The 16,110-nt window shown below is 37.4% G+C and overlaps 1 protein-coding gene across 16 annotated transcripts in view; it reads left to right on the top strand.

Moving 5' to 3' along the window:
• STS (steroid sulfatase) overlaps window positions 1-16,110 on the top strand; it is a 113,598-nt gene that overhangs the window by 55,324 nt on the left and 42,164 nt on the right. The window lies entirely within an intron of this gene.

The raw sequence follows: 16,110 nt of genomic DNA, 5'->3' as shown, positions 1-16,110 counted from the left end.
ATAAGTGCAGTTTAATAGAACAGAAAGAAAGAAAATAATAATGGTAATAATAACAATAATAAAATTACAATAATAATAAAAGAATTGGAATACACAAAACAAGTGATGCACAACGCAATTGCTCACCACTCACTGACCGATGCCCAGTCAGTTCCCAAGCAGTGATCCCCCCCCAGGCCAATTCCCCCCCAGTTTCTATACTGGACATGACATCCCATGGTCTGGAATACCCCTTTGGCCAGTTTGGGTCAGCTGTCCTGGCTGTGTCCCCTCCCAGCTCCTTGTGCCCCTCCAGCCTTCTTGCTGGCTGGGCAGGAGAAGCTGAAAAATCCTTGACTTTAGACTAAACCCTGCTTAGCAACACCTGAAAACATCAGTGTGTTATCAACATTCTCCTCATACTGAACCCAAAACATAGCACTGTACCAGCTACTAGAAAGAAAATTAACTCTATCCCAGCGGAAACCAGGATGTGACCCACACCCCTTCCTTGTACCTTCAGATAGTTTTGTGGTGAATTACCCAGTACCTTAATATGACTGATACAGTCCATGAATTCATTCGAACATGTAGAAGGCACAAGTGAACATTGTGAGGCTATGAAGTCAAGTACTCAAAGATAGGAAAAATCAATCTTCCTATGCTTGTGTCTTATGGTACAGTTTTTAAGCATACGTTTACGTGCCATTTCTTTTCCCATTGGAGCCCCTTCTCCTCATCACAAAGTGCCTTCTTAATGAGCAGCTACTCAACAGTAGGTGTATTCCTCATTGTTAAATATGAATTCTCATGTTTTATTTAACACACACTATTGAAGTTCCATTTTGAAGCCAGATTTCTTTGACATCTCTCATCTTTTTTTGTGGCATTACTTCACTAGAGTATATAACAGATTCGCAAACAAGCATTTTCACAAAGTCTTTGTAAGATAGGGGAATCTCATTAATCTGTTTCCCAGAAGAAAAAGTGAGTCACAGAGATGATGTTCAGATTTACCTTCTGAGGTACAGCTTTGCTGCCAGTCACCCACTAATCCAGCTCTGGATCTACAGTAAAGCATTAGGACTTTAATTCAGCTGGTATGGGAATGGGGAAGGGGGGAAGCAAGCCATTTATTCTTCCAGGTCTTGATCCATGTTGGAGGTGGGAAATGGTTAGAATGTGCACCTGGACTCAGGAACTCAGATTTTCTTCCGGTCTTGGGGATTAAGTGGTATTTTTTAAGGATAATTAAATATCTTCACCAATGTATAAACTATAATGATATGAACAGTTTCTGTGATGATTGTGGAAATGTCTTACAGCCTTTTACCATTTATTCATAGCTGGCTGCATCTCATTTAGCTGTAGAAAAACCCTAAAACTGACCATGTGCATTTCAGTTTCAGTGATGATACTGAAAATCGTAGAAGTTCTTTTAAAATCATCCCTGCAGTTTCTTGGAGAGAGACATGAAACCTTTTCATGCTTCTTTTGAAATGCATGTTAATTATTTTGGGACCAGGCTGTTAAAAAAGAGGGAAACTAATTCTCAGTGAAAACAGTAATCATACAATAAAGCTTACGGCAATATCGATTCTGCGTTGTAAACTACTGTTCATTGGCAGGCTGGTTCCTATTAGTGAATTGCCATGCAGAAATTTCACACTGCTGAATCACAAAACTCCAATTCCAGGTGGTAATAAGCTCTTATTGATGAGGTTGGTAGACCTGCCTTTTTATTGACTAAGGCTGCGTTTTTTTCAATGGTGCATTTGACTGCTAAAACAACCACACTATATAACAGGCAGGCTGGTAATTCTACCAAAGATCGTGATTCTTCTAGAAACCAGTTGTGTATTTTGCATTGCAGATAGCTTTTTATCACTTTCTATATAATAATGAAATATAATAATGACATAAATAATGAATTTTTTAAGGTTAGGAAAAGCACTAGATTGATGATGCTGTGACTAGTGAAAGACAGGCTGGTAAAGTGATACCTTTGCTCTTCTCCAGCTTTTTCCCTCACTACTTGATTGCAAAATAAGGCATTTATGTTTCAAATGAGGGTGCTGTTTAAGAAAAACTGATACTGAATCTTTATTATGATTTCCTACCTGTTGTTTTTGGTTTTGGGGTTTTTTTTTTTCATGTTACTGTTTGGGGTTTTTTTTGCATATTTCATTTAGTGTACTTGGAGTACTTTTTACTATTTTGAAGGCTTTCTTTTTGTTTTCTCTTTCTTTTGGCTTAGTTCTTGTATTTGTATACACACTTCTCTTTTTAAATCATTCCCTCTTCCTATCCACCCATGGAAGTTTCTCTATAACATTTCCTCACAAAGAACACATTGTAGTAACCCTGAGAACACCCAACAGATTTTATGTTACAGTAGTAACATATCTCAATATCCAAAGGAACACCTGACCCCTAAGGGCTGAGCTGCTTGCTTGAGATGATGAAAGAGAGACTCCAGGATAATCAAATCCCTACCTTAGACCAGCACAAAGGTACATTCCACAGCTTCAGTGGATCTTGCAGCTTGCTGCTACCACAAGAGGGGAGGCAGAACATCCTTCCCTCCCTTCCCTCCTTTTCCCTAACCAGCCTCCAGGGAAAGCAGAAAGAGGAGAAGCATCTTCTTTTTTCAGCAAGTGCCCTTTTAGCAAACTACTAGACGGACTCACCTATAATGCCACACTTGGTTTCCATAAAATTATGTGTGATTAACTTGGCCCTTAGGTAGGACAGTCTACATGGTTTTAAAGTACTGCTGCCATTTCTGTGTGATAAGGATAAAGGATTTAGGCTCTTCAGGTTCTTGTATTTCAGTAGATGAGATATTTGTGCATTAGAAATTTATTTTACTTCCACTTCTGAATCAGACTAGAATTTAAAAACAAAGCAGGCAAACAAGAATTAACACAAATGTAAATGTGCTTTAATCTTAAAGAAGAGAATGACCTGGGCCAGAAAAGCAGTATGAATTTTGTCTTCCTGCAAACCCAAAGAAAACTTAATGCCAGATGTTTGAAATAAATGAGTAGCTCAGGATGTCTCAGCATTTCTAGCAAATTCGTGGAAGATACTATTTTTGGCAGTGTGAAAAGTATAGCCATATGTATAGTATATGGCTGTGTGAAAGGTATCAGAGTGCTTCTAACCCAGAGTACAGTTGATTTTGGCACCACAGAACAGCGGAGCACACATTAAGTAAGTAATAAATGAATACGTTTTTTCTTTACAATTCGAAGAGATATAATTTATGTGTTCAGTTTGGTGAATGAAAAATGGACATGAGCCAGCAATGTGCACTTGCAGCCCAGAAAGCCAGTTGTACCCTGGGCTGTATCAAAAGCAGCGTGGCCAGCAGGTCGAGGGAGGGGATTCTCCCCCTTTGCTCTGCTCTGGTGAGAGCCCACCTGCAGTACTGCGTCCAGCTCTGGGGTCCTCAGCACAAGAAGGACATGGACCTGCTTGAGCAGGTCCAGAGGAGGAACACAAAAACAGTCAGAGGGCTGGAACACCTCTCCTGCGAGGAAAGGCTGAGGCAGCTAGGATTGTTCATCCTGGGGAAGAGAAGGCTCCAGGGGGACCTTTCTGCAGCTTTTCAGTATACAAGAGGGGGCTTATAAGAAAGACGGAGAGAGACTTTTTACCAGGGCCTGTAGTGACAGGACAAGGGGCAGTGGTTTTAAACAGCTAGAGGGGGTACATTTAGATTTGACGTAAAGAAGAAATTGTTTACAATGAGGGTGGTGAGACACTGGACCAGTTTGCCCAGCGAAGCTGTGGATGCCCCATCCCTGGCAGTGTTCAAGGCCAGGCTGGATGGGGCTTAGAGCAACCTGGTCTAGTGGAAGGTGTCCCTGCTCATTGCAGGGGGGTTGGACTAGATGATGTTTGAAGGTCCCTTCCAACTCAAACCATTCTGTAATTCTGTGGTTCTATGATCTTTGTAAAATCATCACATCATACTGCAACTTTCAGAAACATTTAATAATGTGTAATGTCAAAAAGTATAAAAGAGCCATTGTCAATACATTTTTTCAGATGATCATTTTGTAAAATTCTGGTACTCCTTAGCTCTGAGGTTTGTAAATCTGAAGTTAGAATTTCTTTTGTCAGCTAAGGAAGTCAGTGATTCAATTTCTTGCTGACAACTTGGGTCAATAAGAAACCTTTAATGAATGTATTCAAAAGTTTTCTATGGGTGTTAAATAGTAAATAGCATTCTCTTTAAAACAGAAACAAAGGATAAAGAAATAAAATAGAGTACCTTGAGAATATCAGCAGCTTTGATAGCCGATGTTTGAAAACAGGCCTGTTCTGTTTATAAAACTCTTTCATACATAATTGAGCTACTTCAGTGGCAGCGAGGAAATGGATTTTAGCAAAATGTCTGTGGTAGGTCTGTTACCATCTCTGAAGATGAGGCTTCTTTCCCTTTTAGTAGATTCTTTTCTTTCGCTACTTGTCAAAAGAGATCTTGGCCCACCCAGTAGTATACATACAGAAATATGGTCATGATGCAGTGGTCCAAAATGAGAGCCTTAGCACCAGGTTCCTCTGTCCCATATTGATATCAACAGTCCCATCGAACTAAGCAGTCAGGATAACTTTAATGTGTTTCCATAGCTGCAATACTAGTTTTATCTTCCTATAAATAAATCTTTGCCTTCCTGATGTGAGGGAGGTGCACTTTCCTCTAAGAGTCAAATCTCGCCTTCTTTTCTTGTCAGCTCCTCATATGCCACAAGCAGATAATTTATTCTTTTTCTTTCTTTGCTGTTATTCTTTGCTAGTTCTTCCCAATGGATTGTCACAGGAGATCACACTGTATTTTTTCCCCTCCACTTGGCTGCTTTTCATTACTTGGCATCTCCTACAATGATCAGTCCCTATTGATAACAGCTTATTGGAACATCATTATTTAAGCAGTTCTGGAAAGACTAGTTTTTAAGAAGGAGGAACAAAAGTGTCATACAATTGAGAGAAAGAGGGTGATATCAATTTGACATACTTTAATATTACACCTCCTTTTCGAAGGTGTCTCTTTTCAGATGAGCTAACAGAACTTTTTTACTTAATTTAAACTTTCCTTTTCTATATAAACATTTCTCAGTTCCATGAAACTCATGTATTAGTTGTTCTTCCCGAAGAGTTGAAGAAGATACCTTCCTAAATCCAAAAAGAATGAGATTAAATTAAGATCAGGACCTTAATGTAGCAATATAGAAGTGTTTCTAGTTGGCAGATAGCCAGGTCCCTCAAACTACTTTTGTTTTTGAAAAAGAGGCATTTTTTTAGGCACTTGGTTCGAAAAAAAAGAAAGCAGTCACTCAACTAAGCAAGATGATAAATACCCTGATAAATATCTGTTCTTTTTAACCATGCTGGGATACGTCTTCTGTTTGCATAGGTTCATGTAACTGCACTGAAGTCAGTGGAACTGGGCTGACTTGAAGTCGACAACTATGGGTGCTGTTTGAAAAGGCTGTGATTCTTTAAAAAAATGGCATCACAACCTTCCAAACAATCTGTTTTTTTCTGTTGATTTATTTTTAATAAAAAGGAAAAAAAAAAGTGTATACTTAGTTTCAAAGTTTAACCGTAATGTCAGAAAGATAATAGACAAATGGTCCACCTTTCTAATACATGCAGGACAGTGCTAAGTACGTGGCTGGCGATAGCTGGCAAAGCAGAAGAGGAAAGCAGAGGTGGCTGCCAGAAGCTCGCAGGCAGTGAGCAACACCATACAAGTGTCAAATTCCCGTTAGCAGGAAAGTAGAGGGAAAACCAAAGCCAAAGGTAAGGATGATGTCTATGCAGCTGAAAGTGGGCTGAAATTTTCCATCTGTCTCATGAAGTCCTGACTAGGGCCGAAGTTTCCAACAATATAAAAAGATGTGATTCAGGACAGAGTGAAACATAATGTAAATTCCATTGTATCTACCACAGCACATCCTACAGGACAAAGTTTGAACATCTTAGCATGGTGTTATGGGCAAAGTGCTGCTATGATGGCTTTTTTACCAGTATTATTTTAATAAGGCACAAAATTGACAGTCGTCCTTAAAAAAATCCCTAAAACATTTCTACAGGACATATCCTAAATACTCTTGCCAATTTAGAGCTGAGGTAGTCAAGCCCCATATCCCAAATTTCTCAGTCCACTCACATTTCAACTTTTGGGTGATTCTGCTGTAGTTTGTCAACCAATTCTTGCAATAACCCCCAGGTGCTGCTCATAAAGAGTAGATGGCCAAGTTAAAGAGAGCTTTGAGGACTTGGCAAAAAATACTAGAGAATAATATCACATTTCTTTCTCAGAATGTAAACTGGTTTTCTGATGTGACATTTAATTACTTCCCTTGTTCTATATTAAATTTAGGAATACACAGTAAGAGAGTAGGAAATAATTGTTTTAAATAGGAGGCACTGGTATAATAAATACACTATCAGGAAACATGCAAATGCTCTATCCTACTGTTGTCGTATTTAATTGTTGAATTCTGATAACAATACGGTCAGTTGCTGAGTATAGCTAGCCATGCTTTTCCAGCACCTTGAAGAGCAGAAATCTGTTTGCTGTTGTGTAATTCCTTCTCGCTATATGTGATCCTGAAGCACCACTCCATTACAGAACTATTCATGTGAAAAGCGGAGATTTCAAACCTTTCCCGTTCAAGGGTGTCCATCTGTATACGACTTCCTTAGATTTGATTTTATAGGTTCAGAAAGAACTAGTCCTTTAAAAAAATACATAAATAGGGAGGGACTAACCCTGTACCTACATCTCTATCCATAGGAATAGTGCTATTCCCATAAGTAAGAAATGTGCTGGTTGGGGCTTTTCACGGGTTATTTGCCATCTGTGCTTTGGGGAGTTCACCTTGGCAGTAACTCCTCTCTTCCCCAGATACTATCTATTTACAGTTAGATTAATTTGTTCTGTGTATCTTTGTTAATATTTCAGTTGATCTGCGGTGGTGGTATGTGAGCGATCCTTTCTCATCTCAAATTTAGCCTTCAGATTTATCCTAAACTCCACATCTTGCTGTGATCCTTGTATGCAAAGCAGAGCCCTTCCAGAAATCTGTCTTGCCTTCACACAAGCAAGTCTTATAGGTCCATTTTTGTAACTTCCCATGACAAACCAAATGACACATAACATTCATATTGTTGAACCTTTGTAAACTCAGATTAATACTATGTTAGTAATTTCATGTCACATATTTGCTTTATTCGTGAGTAAGAATTAGGTAGAGAAAAGGCAAAGAAATGGGCCTGACGATCTCAGGGCCCTCTGTAATCTTACACCCCCACCATGTCTTGGGGGCATCAAATACATCTTGGCCTAAGCAGAGACCTCAAGTATTTTCAAAGCAGTTTAGAACGAGAGTGACGTATTTCTCTTTCCAGGCCTCAGACCAGAAAAAGGAAGATTTTTTTTTTTTTCTTGCAGACATCTGCTGTGCTACTGAATATTACTCTGAAGCTTCTACAAAAGCTCTTTCCAAATAGGCTGGGAATACTTTTTCAAGAGCACTTAGATGAATTAAAGAATCAAAGTCCCATTTCATAAGCTAGTGAGCAACCTTCTGAGCTAGTCATCTATGATCAATGAGGATGACCTGAAAACTTATTTGCCTTCCCTTGTGAAAAGATCCTCTGGAGTTTAAATCAGGATAGATACTGTCATATTGAACACACACACATACCAGAAAAAGAAAAAAAAAGAAAAGAAGGAGAATAATTTGGAAAAAAGGCTGAATCATAAAGAAAGATTTGTGGCCTTCAATTTATTTGTTGTTTTTTACTAAGTTCAGGATGTCATCTAGAGAAGACAAATTGGAGTTTACATTAATTAGTGGAAAAATCCCTTAAGGACAATTTTCACAGTCAGGCTTGCTTTCTTATTGGTATTAACAGTGTCTATACAGAGATTCATTCACAGCTAGCATGGTTTGGAGATGGTGATTGCACATTAGGCTTCAAGTGTCTCGTAGTACTAAGGCACAAAAGCCACTGAGTTGCTCAAAAGCAATTAGAGAAGTAGGTGAGTTAGCAAGTGTGCATGGTGATGGTCATGTCAAGGGGAAAAAAACATCCTGTGTTTTGTGGGTGAGTTAATGCACAGCTACTTTCATATAAGATTAGATTTGCACAATTAAAATCAGAAAACCGGGAACTGAAAATAATTAAGATTTCATGAGGAATATTAATTTGATCTTGATAAAACTCCTCTTAACTTCATGGTATATGATTATAGCAACTGTTTAAAATCCACTCCCAAATTCAGCAAAGATTAAAAAGTGCCTGTTGAAAGACAAGAAATGCTTAGGCTCTAATGTCATCCAATTTTATCACAGTTCCAATTTTATTTAATGAAAGTTATAAAAATGAAACAAACACATTGACAAATACTTTGAAATTTTCAGAAAAGTGCAGAGGATTAAAATGTGGGGTTAAATTACTTGCCCTGTTTTAAATTCTTCATAATTCTTCATATTTTAATCTGGCAAAATGTTGGCGTTATGCATTTGGATCTAAGAGCATATACATATTTAGTTTAAAACTGAGTCTGATGTTAATAAATGTTTAAACCTTTGAAGATATAGAGAAGAATTTCTTTTATCACTCCACAATTACTGAATCAATCACCGTCAGCATATATTGGAATTATCAAATAGCTGAAGCTTTAACTTCACCTGACAGTCTAATTCAAAAATGAATAGCATCCTTCGGTTGTCATCACAGTTTGCCTAGGTCCTACCTAAAAAAATCCTTTCCAGAATTTGAAAGAAGGCATGGGAGACCTCAAAGTGGGGAACTAGAAAGTGTCTTTTGCATTATGCATCTTAGTTGTATGTGTGAAATGGCATCTTATTCTCAGATGTGTGCAGAATGAAGATGCAAATTTACCCAAAAAGTTATCACAGCTGTCATGCAAAATGCAGATTCAATGGACCCTCCTAAAATTGCATGACCATCTCTCATATTTTAGCATTTTAAGCAGGCTAAAAATTAAGATTTACATTAGAAATACATAGCCTTATGTTCAACAGATGTAAGGTCTAAAAGTGAATTTCAAGCAATACATTTATTAGCTAATTTAAATACTAATAAGGAGATAGCCACCGAATAGTTAGACTTTTGACCTTTAATGATCCATCATTAGTGTTGTAGTATTGATGTAAATATGAAAACCTTTCCATCCTGCATTGTCTATGTTGCAGCTATACTCACAGGTCTTCACAACTTTCATAACCACCTCTTAACTCTGTGCTTTATTATCCACATGTATTTATATATATCTGAAGTATCATTCCAACTTTCACGTTTACAAAATAATTTGAACCCTATATGAATAAGAAAAATAAGAGATGTGGTACTCATCTCTAGGAAAAACTTATACTTAATTATAAGTCAAAATTAGGTTGATTTATTTGTAGCTGTTAAGCAGTGCATGCCTAATCTGCGGTGCACTATGCTGAAAATTTATCCTGAGGGTCTGAAAGACACATTATAAGACTGTATAAACAGTCACAAGCCAAATACAAGTTTACAATTACATGGCAATCCAAATCCAAACAGAAAGCAAATTCGCACTGATAGCTTAGCTGACCCCCCACCAAAATTGCTTTGTTTTTTTTCAAGACTGCCCTTCTCTGAGCGCTTACGCTCATTTTACTTGTCTCACCTTGAGTCTAGGGAAATCCAACAGAAAAGTGTTTGATGTTCTACAGACCGTCTGGACCTAACAACTACTGATTTGAATGGTAATTGGAGGTAGTTAAATCTGGGTCAATTGCCTCACCTTACCTCACTGTGAAAAGAATTCAGAATTTTGGGGCCAAATTCATATATCTTAGGATAGGTGAGCTGCGCATGGAAATGCTTCCTTTGCTTCACTGACTTTAAAAAATGTTTATAGTAACTATGTCAGCTGTAGATGTGTACACTGTGTGTAAATCCCACCCTCTGTGTATCTACAATATGTAGAGGTGGAGGAGCTTGATTGTGCAAGCACCAGAGTTTCAGTGTCAGATTCGTCAATCCTACCGTGTTTTGAACTGCCAACAGCGGCAGGTCTGAACTGTCTTCCAAGCTGGGGAGAGGCTGCCAGCACACCAGCAGAGACAGGAGACCCATGAGTGCCTTAGGTGCATCCCCAGAGTCCATCCTTGAGTTTAGTTTAATTTGAAAGGATTCCAGGTCATGAAATCCAAGAGGGCTTTGGTATGCAAATAGAAATATATCAACTGTCCATTATTGGATTTACTGTAAATATGCACTCCTGATCTGAATTAAAACACTAATATAAATGTGCTTTTTCAGAACCAGATGCTACTTTTTTGGCAGAATGTCCTGTTGACATTGAAGATCCCACTAACCTATCGTAGGAGGAACTTGGCACATTTGAGACTCCAGCTTTGTACTTTGGAGAAAACTTCAGTGCGTGGGCTGTTTCCGTAGCATAACTTGAAAAATAATGGTAGCACAGTACGACTGATTCAAGACTTTGCACTGAATCTACACTCCACTTTCTTCCTGCAGGCATTATTGTACATTTTATAATTAGTTATGCATTTATTTTCTGTGCTAGTCAAACAGTTATACTGGCTAGTATTCATTCTCACCTTTGAGGTTCAAATGCTAATGCTCCCCCTGTGCAGAATCACCCATCGTCTTAGGTGGATGTGTTCTGTTGACTGGCTAGATAATGTGCTGCAATACCAACCTATTGCTTCGTCCCAGAATTTCCACTTTCCAGTGGTTGTGTTCTATCTCTGAATGTTAAACAAGTTGCATGTGGAGTTTATGTACTGTTCACCATATGTGCAGCTACTTCTTGTGTTGCTGTCAATGGTTTTATTATTTTCCATCTTTACCTCAAGTGTTGTGCTCAATGACTAGGTCTGAAAGTGATAATTACTTCCCCACTGCAGAGACAAGCTGATTTACATATTTATCAAGGGGAAACTGGATGGCTCTGAGCATACCACAGAAACATTTGCATATTTATAACCTGAATTGTTCAAATGCTAAAATTAAGATAGGGATGTCTTGGTCTTAGTTACTAAGCTTGTTTTTATACAAAGGTTTTAGTCAGTGGATTTTGTCGTCAGATCAGTGCATTAAAGAGTGAAGTATCTTTTTTCATCATACAAAACCAACATAGGGATTAAAATGATTGTTAGCTTGTGAATGATGGGGTGTAAAAGTTGCAACATTAAGTTCTCATGAGGTGAAAATCTTAGCCTTTGAGCCCTGAAGAGATGAACTGTGGAATTACTTTAATTTAACTCCTGTAGCAGGAAGAGGGTCCCAAGAGGTTTACTATGTAGTGCCTATATAGTTGGATGGCATCAGTATCTTTTCTGGGAGAAATATAGGCTTCCAGATACTTAGGCATATAGGGTTAATTTGTAGGAGTTTATGCTTGTATTCAAAGCACTCCTGGCTTGCCACTCACAGAGCTGAACCCCTTCAGCTGACTACAAGTTAGTTGTGATTCTGGTTAATGATGCTATTCAAAAACAAACATTAGTATCAGTAGGGAATTCTGAAACAGCAAATAATAAAACAAACAACAGACAAACAAAAAAAAACCCCAAACTGCCTCTTCTAGGCAGAGATGTGGTGGCTGGTCTTCCCAGATCACTCTTTGTCCAATAATTGTCTCAAGCTTACTGTAACTTTCTGGATACAACAGAGGCATATTAAAGTCTGCTGGAGTGGGAAAAGAATATTTATATTATATTTACAGGAATTCCCTTTATCGTCAACTGTTTTGTCCTGAGACAGATTCTTAACCCTCCTTCTGAACTCTGTTGTTTCTTCAAATCTGGCAAACTGGTTTAAAGCTGTCCTCACAAGTAGAGACTGTTTTGTCCTAATGCCTAGATCACACAAAAATATTCTGTATTCTAGAGCTTTTTATTCATAATTTCTGCAAGACTCTAAATTATTTCAAATTAATACAAATAACATTTCTGTCCTATTGACCTCAAATGACAGTAAGCTAATTTATGAATTGAATGCATTTGTTCATATGCTTGCTTGACTAAACCTTTGAACAATTTTCCAAATCACTAACACATTTGTAAACACATTATTGTTTTTCAGTGTTTGTACCTTGTTTTCAAATGAATAGTCATTTTTTATAAATACTCCAGAAATTACAGTCAGCATTAGAGAGGCTGGTTCAGCTACCATTCATGCTGTGTTAGAGAAGTCGAGTAGTGGCATGGCACTCTCACTTTCCTTCTAAAGAACAGAGCCAATTGCCCTTACCACTTTCACATAGCTATTGCTCCATTGAAATTGGCATTTTCGCTTTAAGAATGGAACAACACTTTATAATTTAACAAAACTTGAAGCAAGAGTAGAGAGCAGAATGTAGAGCAGTCCTCAGTATATTTTGGAGGAAGCTTTACTTAGATTTTGGAACATTGACATATTTATTATAACAAGTAATATCTGAATGCTGTCCTTAATCTGGTTTGTATCTTAAAAAATACAAATGAAAGAAAACTGTCCAATTATCTAATGCCTTTGCTACAGTGTTAGCCACCTATATCGGAGTATACATTCCTAGAATGGCAACAGTAGGAGAAACTTGATCTGAAATTCTAGTTGCTAAATAGCTTCAGAAATTATGCAGTTCCTTCACTGTTAGATTGATTTTGTTGTTCAGAAATGTTGTATTTCCAAATCTGTTCTGTTCAAAGCAGAAAAAATGAAAACGGTAGCATCCACAGAGATCATTGCAGCTGTTAATTTCTTAGAACATGGCTTTCAAGTGAGTCTTTTCAATAAAGACTCCTTTTTTATTTTTCCTTTTTTATTGATAATTCCTTTTTTATTGATAATTTCCTACACTGGGGATAGCAGCTATTGTTGCTTGAACAGACCTACAGATTTCCCAGTGTTTTGTCTTATTTATCCTACACTTTTGTTTTCTGTATAAACTCTTTACATCCAAAAAGTCTTTTAAAATTTGTATTGCTTTCTGCAACCGGCAATAGGACTCAAAGGGGATACTAAACCAGGTGAAGTCCTATTCTTGCAGTTCAAGAGCATATGACATATGATACCCTTCCAATCATATTTTATGGGTGAAGCAATACAGCTTTACCATCTTCCCTTACTCAGACATCATTTATCTGTTCACCACATTCATTGAAGTGTGTTGCTCATGTAGTTGCACGTCTAGCACTTTGGGTAGGATTGATCTTACTGTCCGTGATGTCTAATATGAAGGCATTTAGTTCTGAGCTAGTTGCCTGTCTTCTCTTTTCTAGTCAACTGGTAAAAAAAGCCTTTTTGCAGTTGTGATTCACCTCTTCCACAATTAGGCAGCAAAAATAGGTTAGATGAAACTCCTTCTTGTTCATTAACTGGCATTGCCTGGGAATGTTTATACATCAATTTTAACTTAATTCTAAAGTCTCTGTGAAATCTACAGGAATAATAAGAGTGGAGGAGTTAGAGTAAAAAAGGAATTAAATTGTTATAAGAAAACAGTAAAGGATGTATTTTGCCCACTTTGTAGTATTTGCTTCCAAAATTGATAAAATACTGCATGTGAAGGATATCTGTTCATAGAGATCCACAATACATTCTTTGCATTTTTCTTCTGTATTGGTTACCATTTAGAAATGCTAATAAGTGAATGTATTGCTTGTGTTAACAGTAGCCACATCATTCAAATGCACTTTAATGGGGCTTATCTCCTGGTAGCACACACTTTATTGCTTATTTATAGTTTTCATTCTAGAAGGTGTCAGTGTTCAAGATGAAAATAGAAATGGAAGTTCTGCTTCATTTCTGCGAGTGCATTGTTGTGATTGCCATTTTCTGACAATAGTGTTATTGAATTACCACTGTTAGTCCATCTGCACTGAAAAATGTTGTTGCTAAAATAAATTGTCATTTTAGCATTTGTTAATTAACCCTAATGTAGCCAGTCCTCTTTGTGTCTCAAAATCCAAATGAAGGAAATGGAAGTTTTACCACTGCGTTCAACAAGCTTTGGATGAGATTTTCTATCCATTTTATTGGGGTGTTTTTTCTGAAATGGGTAACATTTGAGTGTCAGATTTTTATTTTTTTTTTTCAGGCCAAGTCAAGCTACTCAACCTTGTTTCAAAAAAAAAAAAAGTAATCATAATGATGACTGCTTTATTTAATTATTTGTGATAGTGAGACATTTTTCATTGCTTCTTATTTTTTCCCAAATTAATTAGGAAATCAAAATGGCCATTACTGAATGACAGCAGATGTCTCTGATCACCAGACATCATTTAATGCAATGTACTGAGTGCAATTCTTGTTTTATTTTCATTTTGTTTTATATACAGGATGAATTTGAAAATCCAATTTCATCAAGGAAAACAGTGTAGGTAAAAAAAAATGCATCTGTGCATGTCATTGCACATATATTTCTTCATGCAATCCCATTTATTATTATTGTCATAGAATCATAAAATCATAGATTGATACAGGTTGGAAGGGAACTCTGGAGGTCATGTGGCTGAATACCCACACATAATGTCCTAATTTATCTATGTACTCCACTTTTTTATCATCATTGCCACCTTTCCAAGGGATATTATAATTACTTAGCAAGTACACTCTCCAAACAATCTCAGAAGCCAATGGGAAATTGCCTCTTTCTTTTCTGGCACTAAGTCCACCTGCTGCAGCAAGCGAATGGCTTGTCAGATGGATCTGCATGATTTTCCCTCAACCCACCAACTTTAAAATGTCAGCCTTTGTAACAGATTTTCCTCAGCTCTGTTGGGAAATTTCAACTCCCACGAGGTTTCAAAATTTACATAAACAAATTCTCCTACTCTTACATTTCTTCTTTGCTCCTAGTTTACAAACAAGACCAACAGGTATTACTTATTTAACTGCTGATGTTCCTTTATTCATGACCCAGTCATTTGAGCTGATGAGAAATGAAGACAGTCAACCCTTTTAACAAGGCAGTTTTAGAATGCTGTAACATTAAAAGACAAGTAGAAATAGTAGCAATAATGTAAGGTAACTACTCCTTATCCAGAAAAAGAGCATAGCAACAGAAACGATCTGAAAATCCTTAAAGGAGGCTCTGTATTTCAAAGTTCTTATCTCATCCTCTTTGACACAATAATTGGGTATCAGCTGATGAATTAATTCTTACTGGGCAGGTGAGCAAATCAAAATTAACATTCAAATTGGACCATTCTTGGATGTTTAAGTAAAAAGAATAAAGATAAAATGGTTGTGAAGACAGAATTATCTTTATATGCTCTGAGATCCCTAAAGGACAAGGTTAAAGCTCATTTGCAGGCTGATGTGGAGAAGTATATTCTTATACTTTGGTTGGTTTCCAGGACCAATAATTTTAGATTCCTAATCAGTATAAAATTTGCTGGAGCAAGTTACAAAGAGTGGCTTCACTCTCATTCATACAGAAACCCTCTTTAAAGAATTCAGTCTAAATAGGTTTGAATGTAATTTACATTTACTGCAAAGCTCTCCACAGTGCCAAGGTAGTGTGAGGAGCCCTTTGTGAAAATGAAATGTGAGCCCACGGTGCCTTAGAGTTACGGAGCATATCCACGTGGATGCCTCTTTTAAATACGTGTGCACGTGTGTGTTTATTGCATTGCACATTTTGAGTTTAGTCAATGTCTGTTCTTATTTGATGAGAAATTAGGGACTAATTAGTAGGTTTGATAATGAAACCGTGTGGTCTCCAGAGGCACTCCATACATTAACTTCCTTTTTTTTCTTAGAATGTCTTATTCTAACACTCACACTGAGATTTTTGCCATGCTGCCTCTATAGGTTGCTAGGCAGCAAAGCTTTTCCCCCAAACTGTTAGCTGTATTCTTCATGCTGAGACTCTTTCAGATATCCTCAGCGGTTTGAATCTTCTTGCTGAGGGGTTTCCTTGATTGAGAGCAATTGCTTCCAAAGGTCACTGGCTCTCTGTGGATGAGCCCTTTTCTCTGATGTGCACAAATCTTCTCATTTTATACTTCCAAGAAATCCTGTAGCAATTGAACCATGGTCCTGATTGCAACAAGCCTTGTGCAGTCGTGCCCTACTGTATACTGCCTGGTG

This window comes from Haliaeetus albicilla, chromosome 25 (genome assembly GCF_947461875.1).
Source record: "Haliaeetus albicilla chromosome 25, bHalAlb1.1, whole genome shotgun sequence".
Taxonomy (NCBI): Eukaryota; Metazoa; Chordata; class Aves; order Accipitriformes; family Accipitridae; genus Haliaeetus; species Haliaeetus albicilla.
This window is presented reverse-complemented; position numbering and strand designations above follow the sequence as displayed.